This window comes from Solanum stenotomum, chromosome 8 (assembly GCF_019186545.1).
Source record: "Solanum stenotomum isolate F172 chromosome 8, ASM1918654v1, whole genome shotgun sequence".
NCBI lineage: Eukaryota > Viridiplantae > Streptophyta > Magnoliopsida > Solanales > Solanaceae > Solanum > Solanum stenotomum.
Genome location: NC_064289.1, coordinates 24992504 through 25008496, shown reverse-complemented (window position 1 = coordinate 25008496; position 15993 = coordinate 24992504).

Genomic DNA, 15993 nt, shown 5'->3' with positions numbered 1-15993 from the left:
TTTAACTTGAAATAGTGATGTAGTCTTTTGTTTTGATTTAATACAAAAAACAATAAAATATTAGAAGTTACAATTTACAAATATTAGTGGAGTTAGTATTTTTAAATTAAAATGCAAGACAATAGTTATATAAAAAAAAAAGACTTGAATAAAGCCTTCAAATTTATTCAATAAAATCTAATTGCAACTTAGAACTTAGAAGTTACAATTTACAAATATTAGTGGAGTAACTAATCTACGCAGCCACCTTCTAGAAAGGGTTCTATTTCACTAAGTTCTCATATGTAAAACTAATATTTGTTACAAATATTAGATGAGTAACTAATTTACGCAGCCACCTTCTAGGAAAGGTTCTGTTTCAATTAGTTCTTGGATGTAATCTAATATTTGTATTCTCCTTTAAAATTCAATTCTAATTGTCGCATCATATCGACGGCAACATCCTCCGGTGTTGGCAAACTTGGTAGAAACTCTTGTGACTCTAATTCATCATCACTAGATCCAATTACCGCATTAATCCAAGCTTCTTGTATGGAACTTAACTTTGGCAAATTATAATTCCTCCTCTCGGTGTTGACCCAGTCTCTAAATAAAACTGATGTTTCCAAACTTTCTTCCGCCAATGAATGTCTATGATCGCCAAGTTGAACCTTGCCGCACTAAAAGCAATCTCTGATGCAACTGATGAAGCTTGAATAGCTAGAATATCACGAACCATTTTGCTCAAAATTGGAAATGCAACACTCCGCCTCTTCCACCATGCTAATAATTCTTCATTGTCATCTCCGTCTTCCACTGTTTCTAAAGATTGATTAAGGTATTCTTCAAAATCATCACGGTTAGTAGAATTAAGACCAAGAAAACCTCAGAAATAACTTGAAATTCGAGCTTTACTCTGAGGATTAGAAGTTTGACCAACTTCTCCTTGAGTATTTCCAGTAGTTATATATTTTTCATACAAAATTTTTGCTTCTACTATTATGCTAGACTTACACATTTCACAAGTTGGATTTTTTTTGGTAAAATTTCTAAAGTATCATAAAAAGTGTCAACAACTCTCTGTACACCTCGTAATTTATAGTCATGATGTAGTAAAGTAGCAGTAAAAAAAATTTGAGAAATAGGAAAAAAATATTTTAAAAATTTTTCAATCATACCTTCAATTGCAACTCTAAATTTTTCAATTTTTTTGTATTTAGAAAATTGAATTGAAATAACACAAATATTTATTAATACTGATGAAATAGTAGGAAATAAATTCCAGAAAACATGATTGTAGCATCATAAAAAAGTCTTAAAAATTCTAATAGTTCATTAGTTTCTTCCCAATCTTCTTCACAAATTCTCTCTAATGGGTCAGCATTATGAGCATTAAACACCATTTGTATGGGTCTATTATATTCGTAAGCAACTGAAAATATTTCGTAAAAAGAATTCCACCTTGTTTAATCTGTCTTGAAATTTTTCTTGGTGGCAAATCACATAGTACACAACGCTCATTAAATTCCCTAATTCTAGCAACTCTTTGAGCATAAAAATCCAGGCAACAACATATTCAATTTTCATACAACAACATTTAAATAATGAAATACCATCTTGTACAACTAAATTCAATACATGTGCAACACATCTAACATAAAAAGAATTATCATCAATTGGACATAATCTAGTTTTTAACATACTAGCAGCGTTTATATTATTAGATGCATTATCTAATGTGACATACATTACTTTATCTATAAGCATGTAATAATCTAGAACACTCAAAATATTTGAAGCTAAATATGCACCAGTTTTTTTCTCTACACATTCTTTATAACTTAAGATTCTTTTTTGCAAATTTCAGTTATGATCAATCCGATGTGTTGTAACAGTTAAATAATCACGTCCATTAACACTATGACCCATGTCCGAAGTTATAGACACTCTACAATCTAATATGCTAAATATACAACGACGATATTGACAATGTTTACTTTGATATACAAAAACATCATATTTAACAGTATTTCTTGAAAAACCTCTATAAATAGGATTATAAGTTTGTTGAATATATTCAATAAAACTGGGATATGAAGGAAAACTATAAGGCAAACTACAAACAGAAACCATTTTAGCTAAATTTTTGCGATCTCTTTCCTTATTATATTTATGTTGTGTTAGTGGACCACCGGGGTTAGAAGGATCTAATATTCCTTGAACCATATTAGAAGCCCTTACCGATTCATTAACATTAATATAAAAATCATTAACTAGAATTCTTTTTTTTTATCGGCTAATGATTTAGCTTCTTTAAATTGAATCGGCACACATGATAACAAATATCTATTTAAGCCCCCCGTCCCACCTTGACCTCCATCTTGTTTATGTTTAAAAGGTTGCTTACACTTATTACAAATAACAATAGAGTTTTCCTTATCTAAAGTCATAAATTGTCACACAACAGAAGTTTTAGGGTATTGATACTTCACCTTCTCCCTTGTAGGAGGTATAAGGGGTGGAAGTCCACAATTTTGCTCCGTTGAATTTGTAGTTTCATTTGGAAATTTTGTCACCGGACTGTATCTTCTAATTCCTTTTCTCCCGAACCAACTTCTACTTCTTCACCTGAATTTTCATCAAGATAAGGATTAATATCACCATAAATTTGTTGTAAAATTTCATGATCGAGTTGAGCATTTGAATCAAAATCATAAGAAGTATCATCAACATAAGTGGAATCATTTGTATTAAATCTAACTTTAGACATTGATTTAGAAGAAGTACCACCACATTTACTCTTTTTTTTTTCTTACTACTTTTTTTATTAAAATTAAATAATTTACTAATACCACTTGGTTCTTTTTCTTTTCCTTTATCGGTATTTCTTTTGCTAGAACTCATATTTAATTATATGTAAAGTGTAATATAAAAATAATAATAACACAAAAATTAATGACGAAAAATAAAATATAAATATTATGAAACGAATGTACCAAACGTTTGCGTTAGTAGCAGACGTTATAATCGATTCTTGAAGCTTGTAGTTTGTTGTAACTTGTAATTTGGAACTCCAATACTTAATAGCAAATATGAGAATTATATATATTATGATATAGTATGAAAAATTTAGAATTGAAATATACGTATTATGATATAATATGAGACTTAAATGGAATAAAAAATTGAGACTTAAGATTGAGAGGATATAGAAAATAAATGAGAGAATAGATGATTTTGTAGGAAATAATAAGGGATAGAGGGGTATTTATAATATTAAAAATGGATTAAAGTGTATTTATGATAACTTGAGGATTTAATTTAGAGTATTAAAAGTAGGGGGGTGGTAGGGGTTGTTGGGTAAGTGAAAAAGGTGAATAAATCCGTTTGGGGGCCCACTAGTCGTTTCCCCAATGGTCCCCAACGCATATAATTCAAAAATAAAAAATAAAAAAAATTAGGGGATCCCGCGAAACTGGCCGGTTCATTTGGGCCAGGATCGGGCCGGGACCAAAGGTTGAACCGGCCCCTAACCGGTCCCCTATGCCGAATCCCTCCCAACCCGCAAAAAGTGACGGGACCGAGTCCGGCGAGCCGGTTCTCGAACCGGTCGCGGGCCGAAGCGGGCCGACCCGATCCCCCTGCTAGCACTAGTGCCTCCTAAAGATTCTTGGATTGTTCCTTTGGAGATTTTTGAGAGATAAATACCTCCTCCATATGTTGACCCAAGCAAACCGGAAAGAAGGCGAACAAAGAGGAGGCGTGGAGTCGGAGAATCATTTCCAACAAGAAAAAATAAGTGTTCAATATGTAAAATTATTGGACACAAGAGAATAACATTTCCGGTTCGAAATGCTCCATAATTATTGTAATAGTGAAATAGCTATTTTGTACTTAGTTATGAATCTGATAATTTCAATTCATTTTGGTTAATTGTGTATGTTCATATTTATTATATAAAATATATTAGTTATGCTCATCCATTGCAACAAACTTGCATACTTTGCATTAGATGCATTATTTGTTGCAATAGATAACTCATCTAATGAAAATAATCAAATAAATATGATCTGTTGCAACAATTATAGGAATCTGTTACAACAAATGTCTAATATGTTGCAATAGATGACCCATATATTGGAAATAATCAAGCATATATGCTCATCTTCACACCTCGCGGTGCTTACACCTCTCGCCTATCGAAGTTCTGTTCAAAAACCTCGTCTGAGAACTTGTATAGAGAAGGATTTACCGTGGCGCAACAGTTCTTCCATACCAACTTAGCTGCCCGGCGCTGTTATTGGCATAACAATCGGTACACCATAGGTTAGCCCAACTCAATCCTCTCGTACTAGGGTTGGCTCATCACCAACTGGGACTGCTTTTTAGTCTTCCTGAATCACCGAGTATGAGTCTTTCTGCTCGAGCGTATTTTCTTGCCTTTCTGCGGAAGCAATTCCCTATCTTGGCCACGGGCAAGCTTCCTGAGAAGACTCTGAAGTTTTTTCCTTTTTTAGAGAGTCAGTTTGTTTTTGCAATGGATGCTTCATCAGTTGCAACAGATGAACATATATGTTTGATCATTTTCAACCGACTCTATATATATATGATATGAAATGCTTCATTAACTCATAATTAGTGATAAATAAAGTTATTTAATTTTAATTACCTTTTAATTAATAAGTTCAATTATATTTTCAATATATTGTAGAGTAATTACATGGTCAACTAATTGTATTCGTCTTAAATAAAGTGATCAATTGATTATTTTGATATGAAATGCTTCATTAGCTCATAATTAGTGATAAATAAAGTTATTTAATTATAATTACCTTTTAATTAATAAGTTCAATTACATTTTCAATGTATTGTAAAGTAATTACATGATCAACTAACTGTATTCATTTTAAATAGAGTGATCAATTGATTATTTTGATATGAAATGCTTCATTAGCTTATAATTAGTGATAAATAAAGTTATTTAATTATAATTACCTTTTAATTAATAAGTTCAATTACATTTTCAATGTATTGTAGAGTAATTGCATGATCAACTAACTGTATTCGTCTTAAATAAAGTGTTCAGTTGATTATTTTGATATGAAATGATTCATTAGCCCATAATTTGTGATAAATAAAGTTATTTAATTATAATTACCTTTCAATTATAAGTTTAATTATTATCTCAATGCATTATCTGTTGCAATAGATAACCCATATGTTGAAAATAATCAAATAAATATAATCATCCATTGCAACAAATATAGAAATTTGTTACAACAAATATCTAATATGCATTATTTGTTGCAATAGATGGCCCATATATGCTCATTTCTTGCAATAGATGATTCATCTGTTGCAACGTATGTGCATATATGTTTGAAGTGACTCTATATATATGTGTCATCTGTTGTAATAAGTAACTTATAACTTGCTGCAACATATGTCTATTTCCAATAGTATAATTTAACATTTTCCAAATCTAAGAATAGAATGGAATTCATTGTAAAATAACTGAACATCTATTAAATATAAAATATTGTCATTAGTAATTATAAAATATGATTAACTAAATATGATAAGTGTTCATGAATTACAATCCATATCAGGTTCTTTAGCTTACAAAATATGACTTCAGCAGCCTATACCTTCTACAACTTCTGCTAGCAACCCAAACCTTCTACAACTTCTGCTAGCAACTCATACCTTCTACAACTACTGCTGCTCTTCTATGGCTCTTGAAAATGACTCAACATTGCAAGGAAGAGGAGTAGTTGCAATTTGTTGTCTCTTTTTCATATTTGATAATATCTTGGAAATTGATTTTTTTTCTCCTTTTAATCTTCAATGGTGTGAATGGACCTGAAATTTTTCTCGATGAAAAAACACCTCTCTTAGATATCAATTCCTTAACAGCACTAGTAAGAGCATCAAGAGACTTCTTCACATCTTCACTAGTAGATATTAACTGAGCCTCTTTGTTCTTGCATTCTTCACATTTACATGCAGAACATGAGCTAGAAGAAGGAGAAAAAGATGTGGTATGTTCATTGAAAGGGGTGAATTCACCATATATACCACCAACATCATCAACATGCTCACTACCACTTTTAGCACCAACATCGCCAATATCAACACCAACATTAACGTCAGCATCAACACCAACATTTATTGCAACATCATCAGCATCACCAGGAACAATAAGTGCTTCCCTTTTGATGGATGTTGCTCCAGCCAATTCTTTTTTTATCAGATCCACTGTAGGGTCTGATTTTGTGTCAATGATTCCTAAAGTTAAAAATAATGACATTTGCAACTTTTGCTCTGTGTGGACAAGTCAGAGATGTACAATCTATAAACAAAAGTAATTTATATTAAAATTAATTTATAAATTATAATAGATAAAATATTTATTATAAAATTGTATTTCTAATAAATGACACATCTGTTGCAACAAATGAACCATCTATTGGAAGAAAGCTAAACAGTAGCAAATTATCAAGTTTTCTTCCAACAAATGACCAATTTGTTGCAGCAGATGGACCATCCATTGGAAGTAAGCTAAACAACAACAAATTATCAGTTTTCTTTCAACAAATGACTCATTTGTTGCAACAGATCGATCATCTGTTGGAACTAAGCAAACCAACAACAAACGATTGAGACTTCATCCAACAAATGACCTATTTGTTGAAACAAATTGGTCATTTGTCGGACGTTAGTAAATCAGTAACAAATGATTAAGTTTTCGTTCAACAAATGACTCAACTATTGCAACAAATTAGCCATCTATTGGGTTGAAGGAAAACAGTAGCAAACTCATATGTTTTCTCCCAATAGATGACTATAGATGAGTCATTTATTGGAAGAAAACTAAACGAAAGCAAACTAGATAATCAATTAATTTAAATAAAGATTATTCTATAGAAGACTTACTATATCATAAAGAGGATTGAAGCGATCAACATAATTTATTTTTGGATTGTTCTGGGCAGACAACCACCTAAGAATCCTTGGCTGAGAAATTTATTTTGAGTAATCCTTAAATAGCTTTCTAAGGTAAGGTATTGCTTCAAAAGCTCAAGCCTAAAAATATAAAGATGATGGAAATAAAATTAAAATAATTATTCAATAATACAAATAAATAAAATACTAAAATAAGATGTGAAGTTTACCATGAAAGCCCAAGGAAAATCATATAAATTGTTCATCTTCGATGATAACTTTGACAACAAATATTTGAAAGTTAAGAAATAGCTTTCATTACCCAATGGGTAATTGTTGAATGCATCCAAATCCTGAGCAAGCACAAACAATCCAAGATCTATGACATTGTTGATGTCTCTAGCCCATAAAATGGCATGCACAAACCAAACTAAGCACAATCGCTCTTTGTGCTTCTTCAAAACCTTTTGCTCTTGAGATCTTCTAACAAATCTTTGGTTTTATAACTAGGTCCAATAATAGTCAACAACTCATTCTCATTATCTATTTTTTCTTTGCCTTTGTTGGTTTTGGTTTTGACTGTCTTGGATGTATTTTTACCTTTCTTGCCAGCTTTGACTGATTTAGATATCTTTTTTCTCTTGGCCTTCTTAAGGGTGTAACTTTAGGAAGAGGTTTAGGAGGATGGCATCTTAGTCCAGTCACTATGGCAAATTCTTTTATGCCAAAACAAACTGGCAAGCCACAGAATTTATCTAAATCTCATCCATTTTCTTGTTCTTATTCTCCAAAGCATGATCATCATCACCCTTATACTTGATCATGCGCTTTAAAAGATCATACACCATGCTCATTTGAAAACGTGCATTGTTACCCTCCGGCATATCAACAAAGTATCCAAAACAGCTGGACTTAAAGAAATCCTCCAACTTTTCATACATCAATATCTTTCTAAAACTATCAAATTTGGCGCCCATGGTTGATTTTACAACCAAATCACCTGTCAAATTTGTAGGATCATCTATAGGCATCTCCACCCGAAACTTGTCAATACTAAAAGTTTTGACAACATCTTCATCTACTTCTTCACTTTCAATATCATTTCCTTCATCACTTTCAATATCATTTCCTTCATCACTTTCAATATCATCTTCTTCACCACTTTCATTTTCATCTCCTTCACCACTTTCATTTTCATCTCCTTCCTCACTTTCTTTTTCACCTTCCTCATCATCTTCTTTATCATTTTCAGTTTCTTCATCATCTCCATCTTCATCATTTATTTCCTTTTTTTCTTCATTTTTATCTTCCTCCTTTATAGTTTTCATATTTTCATTCTATTTCTGTACATCAACAGAAGGTAACACATCATCTTTTTGTGAAATGACTTGTTCAACAAGTTCTTCTAATGGTGTTTGTACTTTAGCTACTTTACTTGATTTATAAGAGACTGATTCACTTGTTTTTCTTTCGGAAGCCATTTTATCTATAAATTGAAAAAAAATACAATTAATTTGTGCATCATTCAAAAAAAGATAGCAATAAACAATGAAGATTCATATAGTCGAGCCTAAGTAGCTTGGAACTGAGGCATGGCTGTTGTTGCTTAAGCCAGAGACAATTTACTGGCCGGAGATGAAAAGTTCATAATAAACTATATACANTTTTATCTTCCTCCTTTATAGTTTTCATATTTTCATTCTATTTATGTACATCAACAGAAGGTAACACATCATCTTTTTGTGAAATGACTTGTTCAACAAGTTCTTCTAATGGTGTTTGTACTTTAGCTACTTTACTTGATTTATAAGAGACTGATTCACTTGTTTTTCTTTCGAAGCCATTTTATCTATAAATTGAAAAATTGAAAAAAATTACAATTAATTTGTGCATCATTCAAAAAAAGATAGCAATAAACAGTGAAGATTCATATAGTCGAGCCTAAGTAGCTTGGAACTGAGGCATGGTTGTTGTTGCTTAAGCCAGAGACAATTTACTGGCCGGAAATGAAAAGTAACACATAATAAACTATGTACACTTCACAAGTTGGTTTTGACATTTCCTACACTTAGAAGTCAGTCAAGAAAATAGTTCATTCTCTCAAAATAATCTAAACCAAAAGGGCACACTATAATTTATATTTTCAAAATAATCTAAACTAACAACCTACACCAATATACAAGATTAAGATGCCATGTCAAAAATCAAGTTCATTTCTAACTTAATTTCTTGCCGCAATGTTGTTTAAGCAAACATAACCAAGTGATAAAATACCAAAATTGAGATCCAACTACCCTTTTGTGTCAAATAGATTAAAAAGGGAAAATAAATCTGTATTCATCAAAACAATCCATAGCTTAACAAAAATAAGCTAAGTCATTTATTCCCAATCAAAACACCAAAAATACATATCCCACTACCTTTATGTAAAATAGCTTAATACTACCAAAGTTGCATATCTCTTCATCAAGTACTCACTAGCTCAACTTTCATAAATGCGAAAGAACCTGAACAAGCTGGTTTTTAGTGGGATCACTTTATCAAAATAGTAAATGCAATTTTAGCTTAAGTCACCGAATTCAAAATATAACTGCATTGATCACCCCTCTGCGACAACAAATTCAACTCAATACAAAATTATTTTCTATACACGCCTATATGTACTATCTATTACTAAATGTCTATTTTAATCTAGAAAACGAAGAATATATTACTGATTAAGCATATAAATCACACACTAACCTAATCGGCTCCAGTAGAACTTTGTTACTCCTAGACTTTTCACCAAGTACCTTCAGAAGTGCAAGAAAAAAAGGGCAAAAGATTAGTGAGATAACAAATTACAGAAAATTTAGATTTCCAGAAACCCAATTGGGCGAACCTTTTCAAAATTAGATATAAACCTAGGAACTCTTTTCAAAAATTCCTACAGAACATGTCGACCCATCAGGAATCCAATTGGGCAAACCCCTTTTCCTCCCCATCTCACCTAAACAAGCAAAAGCTTCATTGTCTCAACCTGAATCGCACAAAACCTAGGCAGTGCTTGAAGGAAGAGTATAAGCAAATTGTAACCCCCAATCTTTCATTCTTTTCACTCACAAAAATATCTTCTACTCTCTCTAGTCTCTACTCTCTAATCTCTTATTCTCGTTAAAATTACGAATTTGGTCTTTGGAAATTGGAGCTTCAAAATTCAACTTTCAATTTTCGGCTTCCGATCATACACGTCTACTTTTTTAAGTAGACGTTTGGTACATTCGTTCCAACTCACTTTTCATTTAGTTATTTATTTGTTTGCATTTAATTATTTATTTTGTGAGTAATTAGTCTCTAGTCTCAACTTATTTAGTTATTTATTTGTTTAAAACTTTGCATCGTATTATATATAATTTACTTACTTTTTTTATATTTGAATATGAATTCCGGTAAAAACAATGTTGACAAGGGTAAAACAACCATAGTTGATTCAATCACTAATTTATGGAGCTCAAAATTCAAGAAAAATAAAAAACCCGATAGTACTTCTCAATCTAAAACTAAAAAAACTTCTTAATTAAGAATAAATATGGATGATTATACGCATGTTAATGAAACAGTTTTTAATATTGATAGTAATAGTGGATTAGATCCTTATTATGAACATTTAAAAAGAAGGTTTGGTAATTTTGATGAGGAATTACCTGAAGATGATGAACATGATGATGTTAATGATTATATTGATAGTTTTGATAATAATGTTGATGAATATGATGATGATGAAACTGAGCCACCGTCGGCTACTAGTCTCACTCCCAATCCCTCTTCCCCGGCTTTCACTCCCTTTTGTTGTCCTGCTCCCGTTCACCCCGTGCATCCTAGGACTAAGGTAGAACGCGCTAAAAAATCAATTGTGTGGCAATGTATGACTCAGAATGAAGATAAAACACAAGCTATTTGTAATAAATGTAAACATAAAATGAATCATAAAACTGTAGGAAAACAGGGTGGGACGGGACATTTGAGTAATCCTTTAATGTCATGTTGTAAAAATGAATTTTTGCATGCTAAAGTTGTAGCCGAAGCTAAACAAAAAAGCACCACCCTTCCTGAAAATGTAGGAGTAGAGGGCTCTTATATGGTCCAAACACAATTAAATCCTTCTAATGTTTCTGGTTCTAGTATACAACGGTCATATAGTAGAGAAAAAGATCTTGAAGAATTAGCTAAAATGATTGTTATTATGGATTTGCCATTTAGTTTTGTTGAAAATCCCTGTTTTATTCATTATATTCAAATTGTGTATAATCCACATTTTAAAGGTTTTACTAGAAATACAATTAAAAAGGCTATCTTTGATTATCAAGCTCAACATTTTCAATATCTTTGTTGTTTATTTTATTCTAATAATTGTAAAATAGCTATTACTTCTGATATGGGCCGTAGTGTAAATGGTAATGATTATTTCATTATTACTGCGCATTAGATTGATGAAAATTGGACTTTGCAAAAAAGAATTTTAAGTTATAAATATTGTAAAATGCATAAAACCGGTAGTTATATAGCTCAAACAATTATAGATGTTTTACAAAACTATGGAATTTGTGATAAAATAAGTAGTGTCACATTAGATAATGCTTGTAATAATAGAACTGATGTTGAATTACTAAAACTGTCTATTTGCACTATTTATATTGATGGTTTTCATATTAGGTGTGCTGCACACATATATAATTTGATTGTTAGAAATGGTATAGCAATGTATAATGATGGTTTCATAAAAGTTGAAACTGCGTGTCATTTTATTTTTAACTGTCAAGTTAAGTCTAGACATAGAGATTTTGAAAATCGTTGTCGTGAATTTAATCTTCCACCTAGAAAAATTTTAAAATCAATGTGTACTAGATGAAATNATTTTAGGTTATAAATGTTGTAAAATGCATAAAACCGGTAGTTATATAGCTCAAACAATTATAGATGTTTTACAAAACTATGGAATTTGTGATAAAATAAGTAGTGTCACATTAGATAATGCTTGTAATAATAGAACTGATGTTGAAATACTAAAACTGTCTATTTGCCCTATTTATATTGATGGTTTTCATATTAGGTGTACTGCACACATATATAATTTGATTGTTAGAAATGGTATAGCAATGTATAATGATGGTTGCATAAAAGTTGAAACTGCGTGTCATTTTATTTTTAACTGTCAAGTTAAGTCTAGACATAGAGATTTTGAAAATCGTTGTCGTGAATTTAATCTTCCACCTAGAAAAATTTTAAAATCAATGTGTACTAGATGGAATTTTTTATATGAAGTGCTTGAAGTCGCTTATGAGTATAGGAAACCTTTACAAATGGTTTGGAATGCTCATAATTCAAATATGACATATAGATTTGATGATAATGATTGGAATGACATAAAAAATTTATAGAATTCTTAAAAGTTTTTTATTTAACTAAAAAAAATATATATGCACTTTATTATCCAACTATTTGCTCTGTTTTACCTAATATTTGTGTTATTTCTAGTAAATTTTATAAATTCAAAAATAAACCAAGATTTAAAGAATATGTTAAGAAAATGATTGAATTTTTTCAAAAATATTTTATTCCTATTCCTCAAATTTATTTATCCGCTTGTTTGTTAAACCCACATTACAAAGATGAAGGTGCATCACGAATGGTTGATAAAATATATTTTAATTTGGGTATTGATAGTGAAGATGATGAAAAACCTAGTTGTCAAGATGTTAAAGATAATATAAAAATTGAAGCTAGAAAATTGTATGACTTGTATAATTCTAATATAATGAATGTAGTACGTAATGAAGAGCCTCAAAGTTCTAGGAGTAGATATAATAATAAAGATGATATTAATGATATGATAGATTGTATTCTTGAACTTTCTCATAATGATAGAAATGATTTTGATGCATATAATAATCAAAATACACAACCTCCTACTATTGATCTTCTAGAATGGTGGAGCAATCGCAGCCAGGGATTTTCAAAACTTCAACCGGTTGCTCGAGATGTGTTAGCTATTCAAGCATCTTCAATAGCTTCGGAAAGCGCTTTTAGTGCAGCAAGATTTCAAATTGGAGAGCATATATATTCATTAGCAGCAGATAGCTTGAAGATATCGGTGCTATTTAGAGATTGGATTAATGGCGAGAGAAGGAGTTATGGTCGTCCACCTTTACCGATCAAGTTTGAAAATGACGTTGATGAAATAATGCAAGATTTTAGTGACGACGGCATTGATGCAATGGAGGAACTAGCTAATCAACCAATTCCAGAGCATGTTATTAGAGAAATGTTAAATGATTTAAAAAAAGATTCCCTTGGTAGCATGAACTATTAAATTTAAATGTCTATTAGAATGAGTATAATAATTCGAGGTCTAATTCAAACAGAACTCTTCCTAGAAGGTAGTTGTGTAGATTAGATTTTTTAATACTCTACTAATATTTTATAACTCAACTTGTACTATTTAATTAAGGGAGAAGGGACAAATATACCCCCGAACTTTTATAAATGGTATGTGTATACCCTTCGTTATACTTTTAGGACGTCAGTATCCTTGCCGTCCAAATTTTGGAGCATATATACCCTTTAAGTTAACGGTGGTACACGTGTCTCGATCTTAACCACTGACCAAATATTTGTTAAATTTCTGCCCAAAATTAAAAAAATCCACCCGAATTAATTTAGAAATCCGCCCAAATACATAATACCCATAACCAAAAATATTAACCAAATCCCCAAATCAATTCACTTAATTTCAAATTAAGCAACTTAAACACTTGTTTAGCAGCATTTTTCCCCATCTTCATCCCCAAATGATCCTCAACACTAAATTCTCCAATTTCTCCTCAACTTTCTTATAAAAGAGGAAGACCCATCCAAACAAGCACAAAGACCGATACTAGGATTAGGATTTGGTTAAGTAGTAGGGTTAGATTTGTTTGGAGAGAAGAGGTGAATGAGAAAGAGAAGGAGTTTTGGGGTCGGAGTAGGATCTTAAATTAGGTGTTTTTTTTAAACAAACTCAGAATATGAAAAAAAATAATCAACTCATAGAGGAGTTATTCCTCAAAGCCAAAATCAACAGCAATTGTCAATAGTCGCTATTCTACCAACATTCCAAAAAACTAAGTACCATAGTTGTCTTCTTGATATTTATATAAGACTCTACTTTTACTTCCCTAAATTTCTCGAATAAACTGAAGTATCTACTAATTTACTAAAATCTGAGTTATCCAATCTTATATTTGGCTTCTCCCTCGAATCATCTTGGAAAAAGGTTGTATTTAGATGGTTTGTCTCTTCATGAATTGTGGAAGGGGAGATCTTAAGGCGTGTCGGCCTTCTTGGCTAATGATTTAAAATGTTTTCCGTGTTTCTTCTCTGTTCCAACAGAAGGCTTACTGCTAAGTTGATGAGCATTTCCTTACTTCTTGTGCTCATTCACAAGGGACATGGGCAAATTACTTCCATTCATTATGATATTGTAGTTGTTAGAAAGCCGATCTTGGATCTCTTCTCTAAAGGATTCCAATTTCTCCCGAGTATTGATGAACCATCGGGGATCTGGCTGTATCCTCGTTGATGGAAGCTACTTTGATTGATACTCGTGCTTCAATATTTTGCCCTTCCGATCACGCTTCGGGCTACAATTATACATCTTCAGCCGCCATGTAGTGGCGGAGCTACGATAGCCACTTTTGTTCTTCTCCCTTAGGTGAAATGATTTGAGGATTTGGGTTAAAATTTTTGGGTCATGGGTATTATGTATTTTGGCGGGTTTCTAGATTAATTCGAGTGGATTTTTTTAATTTTGGGCAGAAATTTAACAAATATCAAGTCAGTGGTTAGGATCGCGACACGTGTACCATCGTTAACTTAAAGGGTATATATGCTCCAAAATTTGAACAACAAGGATATTGATGTCCTAATAGTATAACGAAGGGTATACACATACCATTTACAAAAGTTCGGGGGTATATTTGTCCTTTTTCCCTTTAATTAATATTAATAAAAGTTATAGGCTATTCGCCTTAATTTTTTTTATTATTATTGTCTTTAAATTTAACTTTTAAAGTGTGAAATTTAAACTTTTATAGTTTTATAGTTTTAAAGTTTGAATTTAAATTTACAAACTTTTAAAGTGTGAAATTTAAAATTTATAGTTTTAAAGTTTGGATTTAAATTTTCAAACTTTTAAAGTGTGAAATTTAAACTTTTACAGTTTTAAAGTTTGAATTTAAATTTTCAAACTTCTAAAATTTAAAGTGTGAAAGTTAAACTTTTATAGTTTTAAAGTTTGAATTTAAATTTTCAAACTTTTAAAATTTAAAGTGTGAAATTTAAACTTTTATAGTTTTATAGTTTTAAAGTTTGAAATTTAAATTTGAATTTTTCAAACTTTTTAAGTGTGAAATTTAAACTTTTATAGTTTTAAAGTTTGAATTAAATTTTCAAACTTTTAAAGGGTGAAATTTCAACTTTTTTATTAAAGATTGAATTTAAATTTTCAAACTTTTAAAGTGTGAAATTTAAACTTTTATAGTTTTAAAGTTTGAATTAAATATTCAAACTTTAAGTGTGAAATTTAAACTTTTATACTTTTAAAGTTTGAAAGTTTGTATTTAAAACTTTAAAAGTATAAATTTTTAACTTTAAAATTATAAAAGTTTTAATATTATTTGAGTAATGTTCCTAATTTTTTAATTTTAAGAATTTTTTTTTAAAAAAAATTATAACCATTGGGACCCGGTTTCCAGTCCGGTACCGGTCCGGGACGGGTAAACTCATTTTTTTCCAGGAATTATCGATTCCGATCTGTCCCGATTCTGGTTCGCTTCTGGCCCGTGGTGCCCGGTTCCGGTCCCGTTGCCAGCCATAGTTCCCTTGGATGGTTAGAATAGACGAATCGAAAGTTCAAAGTACGGCCGTCGGAAGTTGAAAGTTGCCGAAGAAATTGATTGTCCCGATCGAAGCAATTTTGATTTTTTTAGAGAGGAGAATGTTTTCTTCTGTGAGAGAGGAGAACATTTGAGAGAGGGAGTGGAAAGTTTGCTT